This window comes from Capricornis sumatraensis, chromosome 1 (genome assembly GCF_032405125.1).
Source record: "Capricornis sumatraensis isolate serow.1 chromosome 1, serow.2, whole genome shotgun sequence".
NCBI lineage: Eukaryota > Metazoa > Chordata > Mammalia > Artiodactyla > Bovidae > Capricornis > Capricornis sumatraensis.
Window position 1 is genome coordinate 31076439 of NC_091069.1, and position 16132 is coordinate 31092570.

Sequence of the window (16132 nt, forward strand, 5' to 3'; positions counted from 1 at the left end):
AAGATGGTAAACCTTATCTGCTTGCTGAAATGCGATTCAGAGTAATTGCCAGCCCAATTTTTGGCAAATCAGTCTGTTTTAAGTAGGCTGGGCCCATAAGGAAACCTGCGGATGGGAAATGCCTTGTGAAAAGAGGATAGGCCCTGGGCAGGTAGAACTGGGCTGTAGGAACTTGACTCAAAGAAGGTGGCTGAATTACAGTGTCCAAAGGGCTCGGCAATCCATGGCGACATTGGTATTACGAAGCACCGAAATTTTCTGAAAGTGACTCCCAGTGTAATTTCATGGATCTGATTATTTCCTTTTACCAGGCTAGACAACCAAGTTTGTTGTCCAGTAAAGAGGGAAGAAGGCTACAAAGAAAGTCACAGAACAGAGATGTGACGCAAAGATGTCCGCAACTACCTGAAAACTCAAGTATTTAGAATGCCCTTCACAGCTAATGCAGAAACCCATACAGAGAGGACAAGTACAGAGATGAGGTCACTGGCTCCCTCTAGTGGTTGCATTCTCTGGGGGCAGAAGAAAAATCGGTAGGGTCTCCAGACAGGACTAAAAAGCCTCTTGATGAAAGTGCAAGAGAAGAGTGAAAAAGTTGGCTTAAAACTCAACATTCAGAAAACTAAGATCATGGCATCTGGTCCCATCACTTCATGGCAAATAGGTGGGGAAACAACGGAAACAGTGACAGACTTTATTTTCTTGGGTCCAAAATGACTGTAGCCATGAAATCAAAAGACGCTTGTTCCTTGGAAGAAAAGCTATGACCAGCCTAGACAGCATATTAGAAAGCAGAGACATTACTTGGCTGACAAAGGTCCATCTCATCATAGCTATGGTTTTTCCAGTAGTCATGTATGGATGTGAGAGTTGGACTATAAAGAAAGCTGAGCACCAAAGAATTGATGCTTTTGAACTGTGGTGTTGGAGAAGACTCTTGAGAGTCTCTTGGACTGCAAGGAGATCCAACCAGTCCCTCCTAAAGAAAATCAGTCCTGAATATTCATTGGAAGGACTGATGCCAAAGCTGAAATTCCAATATTTTGGCCACCTGACGCAAAGAACCAACTCATTGGAAAAGACCCTGATGGTGGTGACAGCAGAGAATGAGATGGTTGGATGGCATCACTGACACGATGGACATGAGTTTGAGTAAGCTCTGGGAGTTGGTGATGGACAGGGAAGCCTGGCGTGCTGCAGTCTATGGGGTTACAAAGAGTCGGACATGACTGAGTGTCTAAACTGAACTGAACCAGACAGGAGTGCAGGGGAACCCTAGTATGCCATAGCTTACTCCTGACTTCCCAAGGGGGTATCTCAGGAAATCAGAGTGTCTGCAGAAAAAAAAAAAAAAACACCATCTCTTAGGCAAGTGGTGCGCCACAGTACAGGGTGGGAAGTGAGAAGTGAGGAGTAGGGAAAGGTCCAGCAGCCCAGGATGGCCCTCACTTCGCATCTCCATCCTAGGAATGCTGCATCAGGATCCGGGAGGCTCCCCTGCACCAAGCCCCAGGACCCACCATCACACACTGCCTGTACCCAGAACACAGACCACAAGCCCCCGCCCCCAGCAGCAGAGGTTTCAGTGGTGGAAACGCTGAGGCCAGAGGCTGCCCCAGGACAAGCGGGCAAGTGGGTCAGCCAGATGACCGTGCGTGGACCAGGCAAGCCCATCAAAGAGGGAGACATGAGATGTTCTGAACCCAGGCATCCTCCCAGGAAAGTGAGCAGGAGAAGCAAAGGGGAAAAAAAGCCTTCTTTAGGGAAGTCACAGACCTGAAGGAGAATGTGGTTTTAATTGATTTATTTACTAGGGTGGAGGGGCACTCTTTCAACCAGAAAAAAAATAACGCTGCCTTTTTGTAAAGGTTAAAGATGGCTTTTTTGTAAAGGTTAAAGATGGCTTTTGGTGGTGGTAGTGGAGTTTCCTCAATGGATCAGTGGTAAAGAATCCACCTGCCAACGCAGGAGATACAGGTTCGATCCCTGGGTTGGGAAGATCCCCTGGAGGAGGAAATGGTAACCCACTCAAGCATGCTTGCCTGGGAAATTCCATGGACAGAAGAGCCTGGCGGGCTACAGTCTATAGGGTCGCAAAGAGTTGGACACGCCTGAGCAACTAAGCGTACAGCACGGTGGTAGTGGCGATATTTGTATTTTTCTGACTCCTGTCTTCCCTGCCATCATCAAGAAAGCAAGATGAGACTAGTTCTGGAAACATTTTCAAAGCTGAATTTTCCAGCACATACTACCACTTGCCAGTTACATTTCAGCCCCTCCACAGGTCACAGGAGGCATTAGGAATCTGGGGACTGTGGTGCTTGACAAAGTCCAACCAGGGGTAACAACTCTGTCCCCGTGGGGGTCCAGCTTTGTTGAAGGAGGAATCTACCCACAGCTACAGGCACAAAGTCAGAGCCCAGACCTCCTCGGAGTGGGTGGTAGGGGCCAGAAAGCGTGCCCAGTATACTAGCCAAGCATTCAACTCAAGGATAAATGAAGCCCCAGGGAGGACAAGTGGAAGAGACTCCAGTTTATGGTCTGGAGAGAAACAGCTGTTCCTTGGGGAAACAGAAACTCAGGGGGGTCACCCTAGACCGGACGTTCAGAGCAAGAATAACCTCAGCATCCACCCAACCACTGCAACAGCACCCGCCCACCTGCCAGGCTGGACTCCGAGGGAAACAAAGGCTGCTAATTCCCCAAGGATGCCAGCCCTCCTGCTCCCACTCCCCAGTCTCCCACAGACACGCCGAGATGAGATAATGGATTCAAAAGCACGTCGTCAACTGCAAAGTGCTGTACAAAAGCTGGCATAATTATTAATATTAGCGGTGGGATTTTTTTTCTTTTCAAGAGAGATGCCAGAATCTGTGCATTCATAAATCATAAAACACTTCCTGCCTGAGCCTTCTTCCAACTTCTCTCTCTTTGCCTTGTCAAACTTCCCACTCCTACCAAATGAGCCCTTAGGATGGAGAGATCATTCGTGATAGTGGACCGGGAGTTCACAGCTGTCTGAGCACCGGGGCCACAGGAAGGCTTTGTCAACACACCTGCCTGTACTGAATGGAACTGGAAGAAATGCCAACCATGGGCCAATGTGGAAAAGATGGGTGAGCAGCAAGACCACGACAAGCACTGAAGGAGACTGCATCTCATCATTTATGTGAAAACCTCACCCCTGGAGGTTTCACGTTTCCAGCGGGCAGGGCCCCTTCCTTTCTCCATCTCTCAAACCTGCCAGTGTCCATCCTGAGGCCACAGAGTTGCTGAGTGAAGGAGCGCTCGGCCGAAGAGCTAGTGATCACTCAACTAATGACACACTCGTTAAAATTCATAAATCAATGCCTGAAACCCAAAGCCAGATCTTGCAGGGGAGATGCCAAACTAAGGGGCAGAGGGCCTGAGTTCTGGTTCTTAGTGGCCTCACGTCTCATGCACAGCTCTGAAAAAGTCCTTTCCCTTCTTTGGACTTAATTGTCTTCCTCTGTTAAATTTAGGAACGTGAGTGAAAATTTTTTGGAGTGTGTAAACCCACATTCTATGACTCTATCTATGCCTCTGCTCTCCTGGGCAGCACAAACAAAACAAAACCAGACAAAATAATCATCAACAATTTAGTGAAAAGAGCAGCCCTATCCTTAATGAGATCCCAATGAGGTTAAGACTGGTTTTTATTAGATTTTGCAATTATTTAATGCTATTAGGATGTTGTTTGTAGAATGCTTAAAAATTGCGAGTAAAATGTAAGTAAGTGATTCATTTAAATCTGAATCTAAAGAGATGATTGAGCCACAAGGAGGCCTGAGAGCAGGTCAAGCAGGGGAGCCAAGAGAGAAGCAGGAAAAATGGGTCCAGAGCTGCAGGCGGAGACTTGCCACATGCAGCCTCAAGGATGAGAACAAAGTAACAAATCCAGGCCCTTTGAACTCTGACTACAGCCAACACCTGTGTGCCTCTAACTGGAATGACATATAAATTTTTAAAAACTCACAATACAGTTACTTCTGGAACCATATTCAGCCTAGCTTAATGTGAATCTTTGATGATTTGATGTCCTCAAATTTAAATTATTGTGACAGATGCAGATTTACATACACACATACATAGTCAAAGCCATGGTTTTTCCAGTAGTCATGTACAGGCGTGGGAGTTAGACCATAAAGAAGGCTGAGCACCGAAGAATGGACGCTTTTGAATTGTGGTGTTGGAGAAGACTCTTGAGAGACCTCTTGAGAGACTTCAAGGAGATAAAACCATTCAATCCTAAAGGAAATCAACCCTGAATATTCATTGGAAGGACTGATGCTAAAGCTGAAGCTCCAATACTTTGGCCACCTGATATGAAGAGCCGATTCAGTGGAAAAGACCCTGATGCTGGGAAAGACTGAGGGTGGAAGGAAAAGGGGACGACAGAGGATGAGATGGCTGGATGGCATCACCGGCTCAACAGACATGAGTTTGAGCAAACTCCAAGAGATAGCGAAGGACAGGGAAGCCTGGCGTGCTGCAGTCCATGAGGTCACAAAGGGTTGGACGCGACTGCACAACAACACATACCTTTTTTCCCCCTCTGGAAACCACAGGAGGTTTCGGTCTCAATGATGAGGAGAACTAACAAAACCACTGGAATTGACCCAGACTCTGCCAAGAGAAGCCATAGCAGAACATCTGGAACACAGTGGGTGTCCCACTCAGCACACGTTAGTGGTGGTGCAACGATGTGATAAAGACAGTGAGGATGGTCACGATCACACAATGACGGGAAAAGCACGGAGAGACCCAACCCAGACTAGAAGTCAGCGAGCCCTCCTTGGAGGTAGTGACACCTCGGTCAAGCAGAGAGGAAAAAAGGAACTCACTTTCAGGCGCATGCAGACCCCTGCAGCTCTGGCTTGGCTGCCTGCAGAAATCGCCAAGGAAACAATTCCCACCCTATGACTCAGTGTCCCTCCTCCCAGCAATTGTCTTTATCCAAGCTTTGGATTTTATGCCTCCTTGTCGCATTTCACCTTTTCAACCTGACTCTCTGCAGTGCTGAATGTATGCTCCTTGGAAGCTGCTTTTAAACTAAACCTTGATATGAGTTTGCTTGCTGGGCCTCTGTCTCTTTCTCCAATAGCAACCCATTTCATCACCAACAATCCTGTGAAACTAGTAGCATCAGTGTCACCATGGAACATGTCAAGTGACTGTGAACTGGATAACTGAGTGCTCTTTTAAAGAGGAAACTGGGAGGTAAGGAGTCCCTTGTCTGCCTCATACAGCCTAGAGCTGAGGTCTGAGCCCAATTCTGTTTGTCTCCTAAGTCTGCACATTACAATAGTGTCTTATTCTCAACACACTCTGTACTAAGGATTCAAGACTGTCTTGCCCCCAAAGTTGTGAGTGCTTCAAGGCCAGAGACGTTGTCTGCTTTGTTCACAGCTGTGTCCCTGAGCAGAATCCTTGGCTAGGTACTGAGAAGTGTCCTAGTAAATATTTATCGAAGGAATGACTAAGTGAATTCTGTCTGCCTTAGGAGGTGATCAAGGAAATGAAGGTGAATGTGTTTCGGTGGCTCTTAAATTAGATACATAGGCAAGAAAAAGATGTTTGAGGAGAGATTTAGCAACTCAGTTGGTAGTGGTAGTCTAATTGCTAGGTCATGTGGGACTCCTGTGACTCCATGGAGTATAGCCCACCAGGCTCCTCTGTCCATGGGATTTCCTAGGGAAGAATACTGGAGTGGGTTGCCATTTCCTTTTCCAGGGGATCTTCCTGACCCAGGGATCAAACCTGGGTTTCCTGCATTGCAGGCAGTCTCCTGCATTGCAGGCAGATTCTTTACCAGCTGAGCCATCAGGGCTTCCCTTAACAACTCAATTAGTTAGGATCTAAACAGGAAAGCTGCAAGTCCTCCTCGTAGTCATACACTGGGGATTTGATGACACATATTAGTATCCCACGTGAGAAAAGAGAACAGGGAGACAACAGGGGGTGGTAAGGGACCCTAGAGATGAGTGCAGTGGAAACTACAGCCACTCTTCAGCTGGAGGGATAAAGAAAAGCCACAGAGCTACTGAGCCGGGAGCTGGGGTCCCCCAGTAGATGCTGAAAACCACACTGAGCCTATGCATGAAGAACTGGGGATATGGAACTTGCAGCTTTCACCAAGGACATAATCAATCCAAGGCACAGAGAAAAGGAGAGAAATATGCCTGCTTCTCCCTTCTTCTTGCCCTCAGTTTCCCTCCAGGGCTTCTCACTGGCCAGAACCAGCCAGGAGCCTGCTGACAAAGGAGCCTGGAAGAGCAGCCATCATCACTGTCCCATGCACTGAACAGGAGAAGGGAGGAAACAGGCTCAGGTGCAGCCCAGGGACTGAGTCTAAAGTGAAGATTCTTAAACTATTATTAGGCAATGGAGAGGTCAGTCTTTTTCAGACATTTCTTACAAAACAGCATATTCAGAAAGAACAGGGTAAGGAACATTATGAACAAGTTTGAGAAGCAGTCACCTATAGATTTGAAATTCCTGGCTGAGATGGTTGAATGACGCAGGGCTGGGGGAGCGGGGCAGAGTGCAGCATGAGATGTTGTCTCTCATTCTGTCATTTACACAGGGGTACAGCTCCCAGGGAGGCCTATGGCCCAGGGTACCTGCTTGTCCAGGAACACAGCCCCAGCCCAGTCCACTCAGCCCTCATGTCCCAGAGGGGACTGGCCCCACAGTCACGAGACTGGCTGACTTGGGGAGTGAGTTCTCTGGTCCAAGTGAGGATCCATATCACTCAGAGCAGTCTAAGGGTCTGACTGTTCCACCAAGGAGTCCTCAAAACAATGCAGAAAAGACAGATTGACCATCAGAGCCAGAAGGACCCTGTGACCTTGCCTGGTCCCACCCCATTCCCCATCCTGACCTCATGTTCCAAATGAAGAAGCTGAGGACTGGGGTTGAAAGAGGCCTGGCCATAGGCACATGACATCGTAACAGCGGGCTCAGACTATCAGCTCAGGTTAAGGTTTCCAGAGGGGCGGGAAGAGAAATGGGGGGTGGGTGTGTGTGTGTGTGTGTGTGTGTGTGTGTGTGTGTGTGTGTGGTTATAAACTGAAACATGGGAAACTTTATTTCATAGAGAATCAGCATTATAGTAAACTGAGTGATCTGGTTGAGAAAGACGATGCTTGGCATATTAATCTCAACTTAAAAATACTTACAAAATAGTTAATAATTATAACATGTATTAAGTAGAACTTAATAATTTATTATCAATGGTGTTGAAGATGCCAAAAGACCTTGCCAGTCCTCTGCTGGGGATGCTTCAAAGTAAAGCAGGAGACAGAGTTAAATGTGCAGTGGCCTCAGGACATGTCCTGGAAACCACTTTTAAAAATAAATACCTGGAGATGTTGGCTTCTGTCTTTGACAGAGTAGCTTGTATCAGGTTAACCATCCTGCTGAGAGCAACTATAAAAGCTAAATATATTGCAGAAAACAGCTGTTTGGAGTCATAGGAGAGTAACGAAAGCAGCCAGGACTTTAGGGGCCAAGATTCTGGAGAAAAGGGAAACGCAGTGAGTAAACCCTAAATGTCCCCCATGTTTTCCCTTCAGGGCATTTGCCAGTTCTCAAGGGGCATCGCTGAAACGGAGAAGAAATACAAGCCTAGAACCACAGCAGCCTTGCTGGTCTGAGAAGACAAAAATTGGAATTCAAATGCTACCTAGGAAGCCAGAACATAGAGAACCCTTTTCCTGGAGAAAGGGCCCATATAGAAATAAGTCAGGCATTTTGCATGTGAATTCCCCTCAAGGAATTTTCTCTAAGCTTTCCATGAGATAGGCAAGAGGCCAAAAAACTAAGGAGTAAACAGCTTCTAAAAGGCTGGGAAACCCGTCAGAGTTTGAGCAATCTCAAAGTGTTAGAAAGAAAAAATATTGACGTTCAGAGCCCACCAAGGAGGAAAGGTTTGGTAAATAACCTAGATTTTCATTGAGACAGCTCAAGGATTAAACACTAAGAGAAAAGACAAAGCAGAGAGGGACTAGCCCTCACAAAGCCCAAAATCCAGCCTCAGTTTCTGACAGGATCAAGGTGAATTTCCCACTCTTTAACCACCTGTTAGGGAAAAAAGAAAAATCCTCTCTAAAGGAAAGTAACATCATTCAGACCCTCAACATTTTTTCATTCACAATATCCAATATTTAATCAAAAATTATCCAGCATTCCAGGACACAGAAAATAAAGCCAACATTTAAAAAAAGACAAAGACTTTAGAAAGATACATATAAGTGACCAAGATACTACAATTATCTAAGACTTTATCAAACTAGGATTAATATGTTCAAATATGAAAAGATAGAAAACTACAATCTATTTCAAAAGAAACAAATGAAATTCTAGAACTGAAAGATATAATAACAAAAATTAAATATTCAATAAATAGGTTATTTGTTAGTTCAGTAGCACAGTCATGTCCTTGAGTCTGTGATACTTTGTGACCCCATGGACCACAGCATACCAGGCTTCCCTGTGTATCACCAACTCCCAGAGCTTGCTCAAACTCATGTCCATTAAGTCAGTGTTGCAATCCAAACATCTCATCCTCTGTCGTCCCCTTCCCCTCCTGCCTTCAATCCTTCCCAGCATCAGGGTCCCTTCCAATGAGTCAGCTCTTCACATCAGGTGGCCAAAGTATTGGAGCTTCAGCTTCAGCATCAGTCCTTCCAATGAATATTCAGGACTGATTTCCTTTAGGATGGACTGTTTCGATCTCCTTGCAGTCCAAGAGACTCTCAAGAGTCTTCTCCAACATCACAGTTCAAAAGCATCAATTTTCAGTGCTCAGCTTTCTTTATGGTCCAACTCTCACATCCATATGTGACTACTGGAAAAACCATAGCTTTAAATAGGTTTAATAGTGGGACCTCCTTGGTGGCTCAGATGGTAAAGAATCTGCCTGTGATGTGGGAAAACCAGGTTCAATCCCTGGTTGGGAAGATCCCTTAGAGAAGGGAATGGTTACCCACTCCAGTATTCCTGCCTGGAGAATTTTATGGACAGAGAAGCAGATTAGACACAGCAGAAAAGACAATCAGTATATTAGAAAACAACCAAATTGATGCAGGAAAGAAAAGATTACACACACACATAGATGTATATACTCACACAAAGAGAGATAGAGAAAGAGAGAGAAGAACATAAGAGAGACAGTGAAAATAACCACTGTGAAATCTGAATCCCAGAGACAGGGAAGAGAAGAAATGGGGAAAACTGAGTATTTGAAGAAATAAAGACCAAATATGACATCAGTATACAGACTCAAGTAACTAACAAAATCCAACACATAAAAACAAAGAAAACTACACAAAAACACATCATAGTAAATCTTCAAAAAGCAAAAGACAAAAAGCAAAATCCTAAAATAGCCAGAGAAGGAAAAGGCATACATTAGGAGCAACTATAAGACCCACTCAACACAAACAGTAGAAGCCAGAAAACTAGAATGACAAGGCTAAAATGGTGAGAGAAGTTGAGTGTGGGGGAAGATGTTAGCCTAGAATTGTTAGTCTATCCAGTAGAAACAGCCTTTAAAATTAAGACAAACATGTTGAGCAAATAAAAATTAAGAAAATGGATCAACAGATACATACTCTAAAAGAAATAGTAAAGGAAGTTATTCAGACAAAATAATCCAGGTTGGAAGAACAGTAATACAAAATGCAATAAATAGCACCAGAAATGGTAAGTTTAAAAGTAAACCAAAATTAATTACTATTTCAAACAGTAAAAGTAATAATGTCTTGTGGGATTTTAAAGACATAGAGAAGTAAAATACATGCTCAAAATAGTGAAAGGAAGAAGAAAAGTGGGTAAATGGAATTAAAGTGTTGGAAAGCCCATTTATTGGCCAGGAATTTGTAAAATTATTAATTGAAGAGTAGATTATATTGAAGGCCTGGGGTAAATCTCAAGCAGAGTTTGGTAAACTATGCACTCATGTCCAAATCTGTTCCACAGCCTATTTTGTTCAGCTGAGGAGCTGAGAATGGTTTTAAAGAAAAGTTAAGGAGAAGGTAAAGAAGGAGGAGGAGGAAAGGGGGGAGGACAAGGGGGAGGGGGAACAGGTTGGGGAGAGGGGGAGAGTCAGAGACTTGTGCGTGGCCCTCAACACCTGAAATATTTACTATCTGTCCTTTTACAGAACAAGTATGCCAGCTCCTACCCTAGGCTAACACTAAAGAAACAATAAAAGAATTTAAAATTAAAACCTAATAAAAGGAGGAAACAGAGTAACAAAAAAAAAATCTATTTAAATAGAGAGAAAAAGAGAACAAAAATCAGGAAAACCTAATATAAAACAAATAACAAGATGACAGAATTAACAGCAAAAAATCAGGAATTGGTAAGTAGACTTCATAATCCAATCAAAATTTAAAAACGGGAAAATGATACAAAATAAGACCTAACTCTGCATTCCTTATAACAGATAGACACAAAAAGGGTTTTATATAAAACATCAGTTCAGTAGTTCAGTTCAGTTGCTCAGTCGTGTCCGACTCTTTGCAGCCCCATGGACTGCAACATGCCAGGCCTCCCTGTCCATCACCAGCTCCCGGAGTTCACTCAAACTCATGTCCATTGAGTCGGTGATGCCATCCAACCATCTCATACTCTGTCAACCCCTTCTCCTCCCGCCTTCAATCTTTCCCAGCATCAGGGTCTTTTCAAATGAGTCAGTTCTTCGCATCAGGTGGCCAAAGTATTGAAAGTATAAAACATAACAGAGTATAAAACAATATGCCCTGAAGACACCAACCAAAAAATTATTGGCTTAGCCATACTGATATCAAACAATGCAAGACTTAAGGCAAGAAGTATTCATAGAGATAAAGTGAAACATCTCACAATGGCAAAAATTCAATTCACAACGGCAAAAATTCAATTCACCAGGAATATCTAATAATCTGAAACCTGTATGCACCTAAAACCAAAACCTGAAACACACAGAGAAAAAAAAAAAAAACAGAACTAAAAGCAAAAACAAATCCAGTACAGTAGCTGAAGATTTCAAATACATCTTTCAGCAACTGATAGAGCAATCAGACAATAAATCAGTTAAGATACAGAAGCTTTGAATAACATGATAAACAAACTTGACCTTGTCAGCATATACAGAACACTGAACCCCAAAACAGTAGGATTACATTATTTTCAACTATGCATGGGACATTAAACAAAATAACCATATTCTGAAACACACAGTAGATTTTAACAAATTGCAAAGGGTTGAAATTAAATAGATACATCCTCTTACCAGAGTGGGAAAAGCCTGGAAATCAATAGGAAATACTTCTAAAATACTCAAATGTTTGGAAATTACTAAGTAACATTTCTAAGTAACCTGTGATTAAAAACACAATTCAGAACTTAGAAATCTGCATGGGAATTAGAAAAGACTCTCAACCGAGGAATAGTAAAAAACCAACATGTTAAAAACTTGTAGCACAGAGCTTAAACTAGGCTTAAGAGGAAAATGCATAGCCTTAAGTGTACATTTCAGAAAAACAGAAAATCAGTGATTCAAAGACTATCTCAAGAAATTAGTAAAGAACATCAAATTTAAGGCAAACGAAGAAATAATAAAAATAGAAGAAAAAATAGAAGAACTATAGAATAGAAAAATATCCATTAAGCCAAATATTGGTTCTTTGAAAAGACTAATAAAATTTATAGATCCCTATGAAGATTGCTCAAGAAAAAAAAAAAGAAGAAGAAGGAACTACTGATATTAGTGATTTTTTTAAAAAAGGTGCGATCATAGCATTCACACAAACATCAAAGGGGCAATGAGAAGATGTTATGACAATAAATTTGACAATTTAGATGAATTTTATATTTTGACAATTTAGGTTTTTTTATTTTAAAAAATCACAATCTGAAAATATTGACACAAGAAGAATTAGTAAAGTCTTAATTATTTTCCCTACTAAAGCTGAACACAGCATTACCATGAACCAGCAATTCTACTCTAACAGAAATGCCTATCTAGGTGCACGGAAAGATAAGGAATGTTCATAAAGACACTATCTCTATCAAGTAAACACTAGAAGCCACCAAATGTCCATCAATAATAGGAAAACTGACCATGTCGTGGTACAGTCATGTGATCAGTTCAGTCACTCAGTCATATCCGACTCTTTTCAACCCCATGGACTGCAGCACGCCAGGTTTCCCTGTCCATCACCAACTCCTGGAGCTTGCTCAAACTCATGTCCATCAAGTTGATGATGCCATCCAACCATCTCATCTTCTGGCGTCCCCTTCTCCTCCTGCCTTCAATCTTTCCCAGCATCAGGATCTTTTCCAGTGAATCGGTTCTTCACATGAGGTGGCCAAAGTATTGGAGTTTCAGCTTCAACATCAGTCCTTCCAATCAATATTCAGGACTGATTTCCTTTAGGATGGACTGGTTGAATCTCCTTGCAGTCCAAGGGACTCTCAAGAGTCTTCTCCAACATCACAGTTCAAAGCATCAATTCTTCAGCACTCAGCTTTCTTTTAGTCCAACTTTCACATCCATACATGACTACTGAAAAAACCATAGCTTTGATTAGATGGACCTTTGTCAGCCAAGTAACATCTCTGCTTTCTAATATGCTGTCTAGGCTGGTCATAGCTTTTCTTCCAAGGAACAAGCGTCTTTTAATTTTATGGCTGCAGTCACCATCTGCAGTGATTTTGGAGCCCAAGAAAATAAGGTCTGTCACTATTTCCATTGTTTCCCCATCTGTTTGCCATGAAGTGATGTAACCAGAAAAGCTGACTGTGTTGTGGTACAGCCATGAAATAGAATATTATATACAACAGTGTAAAAGCTGAACTCCTGCCACAGGCAACAACACGGATGAATTTCATAGACACTAATGTTGAGTGAAAAATTCAGATACAAAAAATATATATACTATGTTATTCCATTCACATGGCATCAAAGACAGATGCTGATTACTTTGTGGAGGTAAGGACTGGGAGGTTGTACAGGAGACCCTGGGGTTGTGGGCAGTGTTCCCTCTATCCTGGTTAGAGTATGCTCGCTATGTAAAATTTATCAGAATTCTTGAGATCATGCACTTCACTTAATGTAAGATGACTTAATTTTTCCAACTTAAAAATAAATACTAAATAAATTTCTGATACAAGTTTGTTCCCAGGCACCTGTTTCTTTCTCACAAACAGTAGATAGCAATACAGTCAGCTCAGTTCAGTTGCTCAGTTGTGTACAACTCTTTGCAGACTCTTACAAGGGCCTCCCCAGGTGGTGCTAGTGGTAAAGAACCTGTCTGCCAATGCAGGAGACATAGGAGATGTGGGTTCAATTCCTGGGTAAAGAACCCGCCTGCCAGTGCAGGAGACATAAGAGGTGCAGATTCAGTCCCTGGGTAGGGAAGATCCCCTGGAGGAGGGCATAGAAAATCCACTCCAGTATTCTTGCCTAGAGAATTTCAAGGACAGAGAAACCTGGCAAGCTACAGTCCATAGGTTCACAAAGAGTCGGACACAATTGAAGAGACTTAGCATGCATGCATGCCTACTTTTACAAATAGAACTGGAGAGTATTTTAAGGTCTTTCAACCTAGGAACAAGCTTTTCTTATACTTTTTTTTTTGTGTGTGGGCTTAATTTTTGGACACGCCATGTAGCACGAGGGATCTTACGTCCCTAACCAGGAGTCAAATCCATGCTCTCAACACTGGACCACCACGGATATCTCTTTTTATTTTTTTGAAGAATGATTCCCCTTCTGTTTGGGAATAAATGATTCTCTGTATTTGATGGATCTACAGCATAAGTATAAACTGTGGAAAATTCTGAAAGAGATGGGAATACCAGACCACCTGTTCTGCCTCTTGAGAAACCTATATACAGGTCAGGAAGCAACAGTTAGAACGGGACATGGAACAAAAGACTGGTTCCAAATAGGAAAAGGAGTACGTCAAAGCTGTATATTGTCATCCTGCTTATTTAACTTCTATGCAGAGTACATCATGAGAAATGCTGGGCTGGAACAAGCACAAGCTGGAATCAAGATTGCCGGAAGAAATATCAATAACCTCAGATATGCAGATGACACCACCCTTATGGCAGAAAGTGAAGAGGAGCTAAAAAGCTTCTTGATGAAAGTGAAAGAGGAGAGTGAAAATGTTGGCTTAAAGCTCAACATTCAGAAAACGAAGATCATAGCATCTGGTCCCATCACTTCATGGCAAATAGATGGGGAAACAGTGGAAACAGTGTCAGACTATATCTTTTGGGGCTCCAAAATCACTCCAGATGGTGATTGCAGCCATGAAATTAAAAGATGTTTACTCCTTGGAAGAAAAGTTATGACCAACCTAGATAGCATATTCAAAAGCAGAGATATTACTTTGCCAACAAAGGTCCGTCTAGTCAAGGCTATGGTTTTTCCTGTGGTCATGTATGGATGTGAGAGTTGGACTGTGAAGAAACCTGAGAGCCGAAGAATTGATGCTTTTGAACTGTGGTGTTGGAGAAGACTCTTGAGAGTCCCTTGGACTGCAAGGGACCAGTCCATCCTAAAGGAGATCAGTCCTGGGTGTTCATTGGAAGGACTGATGCTGAAGCTGAAACTCCAATACTCTGGCCACCTCATGCACAGAGTTGACTCATTGGAAAAGACTCTGATGCTGGGAGGGATTGGGGGCAGGAGGAGAAGGGGACGACCGAGGATGAGATGGCTGGATGGCATCACCGACTCGATGGACATGAGTTTGAGTGAACTCCAAGAGTTGGTGATGGACAGGGAGGCCTGGTGTGCTGTGATTCATGGGGTCGCCAAGAGTCGGACACAACTGAGTGACTGAACTGACATGAACTGAACTGCATAAGGAGGATGAAATGTGAGATGAGAAGGAATAGGCGCTGACCCCACCGATGAGCCCTATCAGAGGGACCAGCCCACATAAGCAATGGCGTAACTAACAGAGGAGCCAGCAACAGCTTCTGAAGGCTCTATTGGCTATTCTCCAGTGGGTAGTTACAACGGAAACCATTCGAGCATCTGTTATTCAGTGCACTCCACCCTCGATGGTTTACTGAATGGTACCTTTTTTGCCAGAAAGTGGCCACTTTTGCAAAAGGATGGGATTGCCTAGACAAGCCCTTCCACCAATCAGAGAGTTCTGGAGAAGAAAGAAAACCTGACTGGAAACAAATTAGAAAGGTAAAAAGGTAAAGCTGGTTTTGCCATGGTAACTAAGGTTTGCCCATACCTAGATTTATTTCTTTGCCTGAAGTAGTTTTGTGGGTGTAAGTGATTTTTGAAGAGCAAATTAAAAAGACTTTATAAGTCCCAGTAGACAACAATGTAGTATTAGCTAATGGCAGTTGCCATCTCTAAAATAATTACTTTTATAATAATCAGTTTATTAATGAAGTGATCTGCAAAATGGATAATGGTTTCTTAAGATTTAAAGCACAGGGCTTCTTCCTTCCACTTCACTTTGCTTTTATTTTTTTTTTTGCAAAAGTATACTGTGAAGTGACTCAAAATTTGCTGACAGATTTTACATACAATAATTTCAGAAATGCATGTTCAAGTGGGTTGAATAAACCCATATTTCTTGTATTGTGCCCTTAAATTATTCCCTCTGGTAAGAAAAATGTTCTAAAATTGATTGTGGTGAGGCTTGCACGTCTCTGTATATTTACTAAAATCACACACTTAACATGGGTAAATGTTTTGGTCTGTAAATTATAACTCAATAAAAGTGTTTTGGAAAAAAAAGACAAAAAATAAAATCAACTGAACATTTAAAAAATTATTTTCTGTGTTTCCCTGATCTTGTCACAGAAATGCTGAGTGTTGAAAAGGGAAATGGTGACAACTGCACAAAAGCGAGATGCTGGCATGGGGAAACGACGATCCAAGTCCTCGTGGACCACAGACTGAACGATGGACACAAGTTAGCAGCACCATGATATTTTTAAGGAATCGAGACTACTGAGAAACATTCTAGAAGCAGCATCTCTCCTGCCTTAGCATCAGAGTTCTAGCAGAAGAACAGACCCTGGGGACTCCCCAACCCAGCACTTTCTAACTTACCACCCCTGCTACTTCCTCTTATAT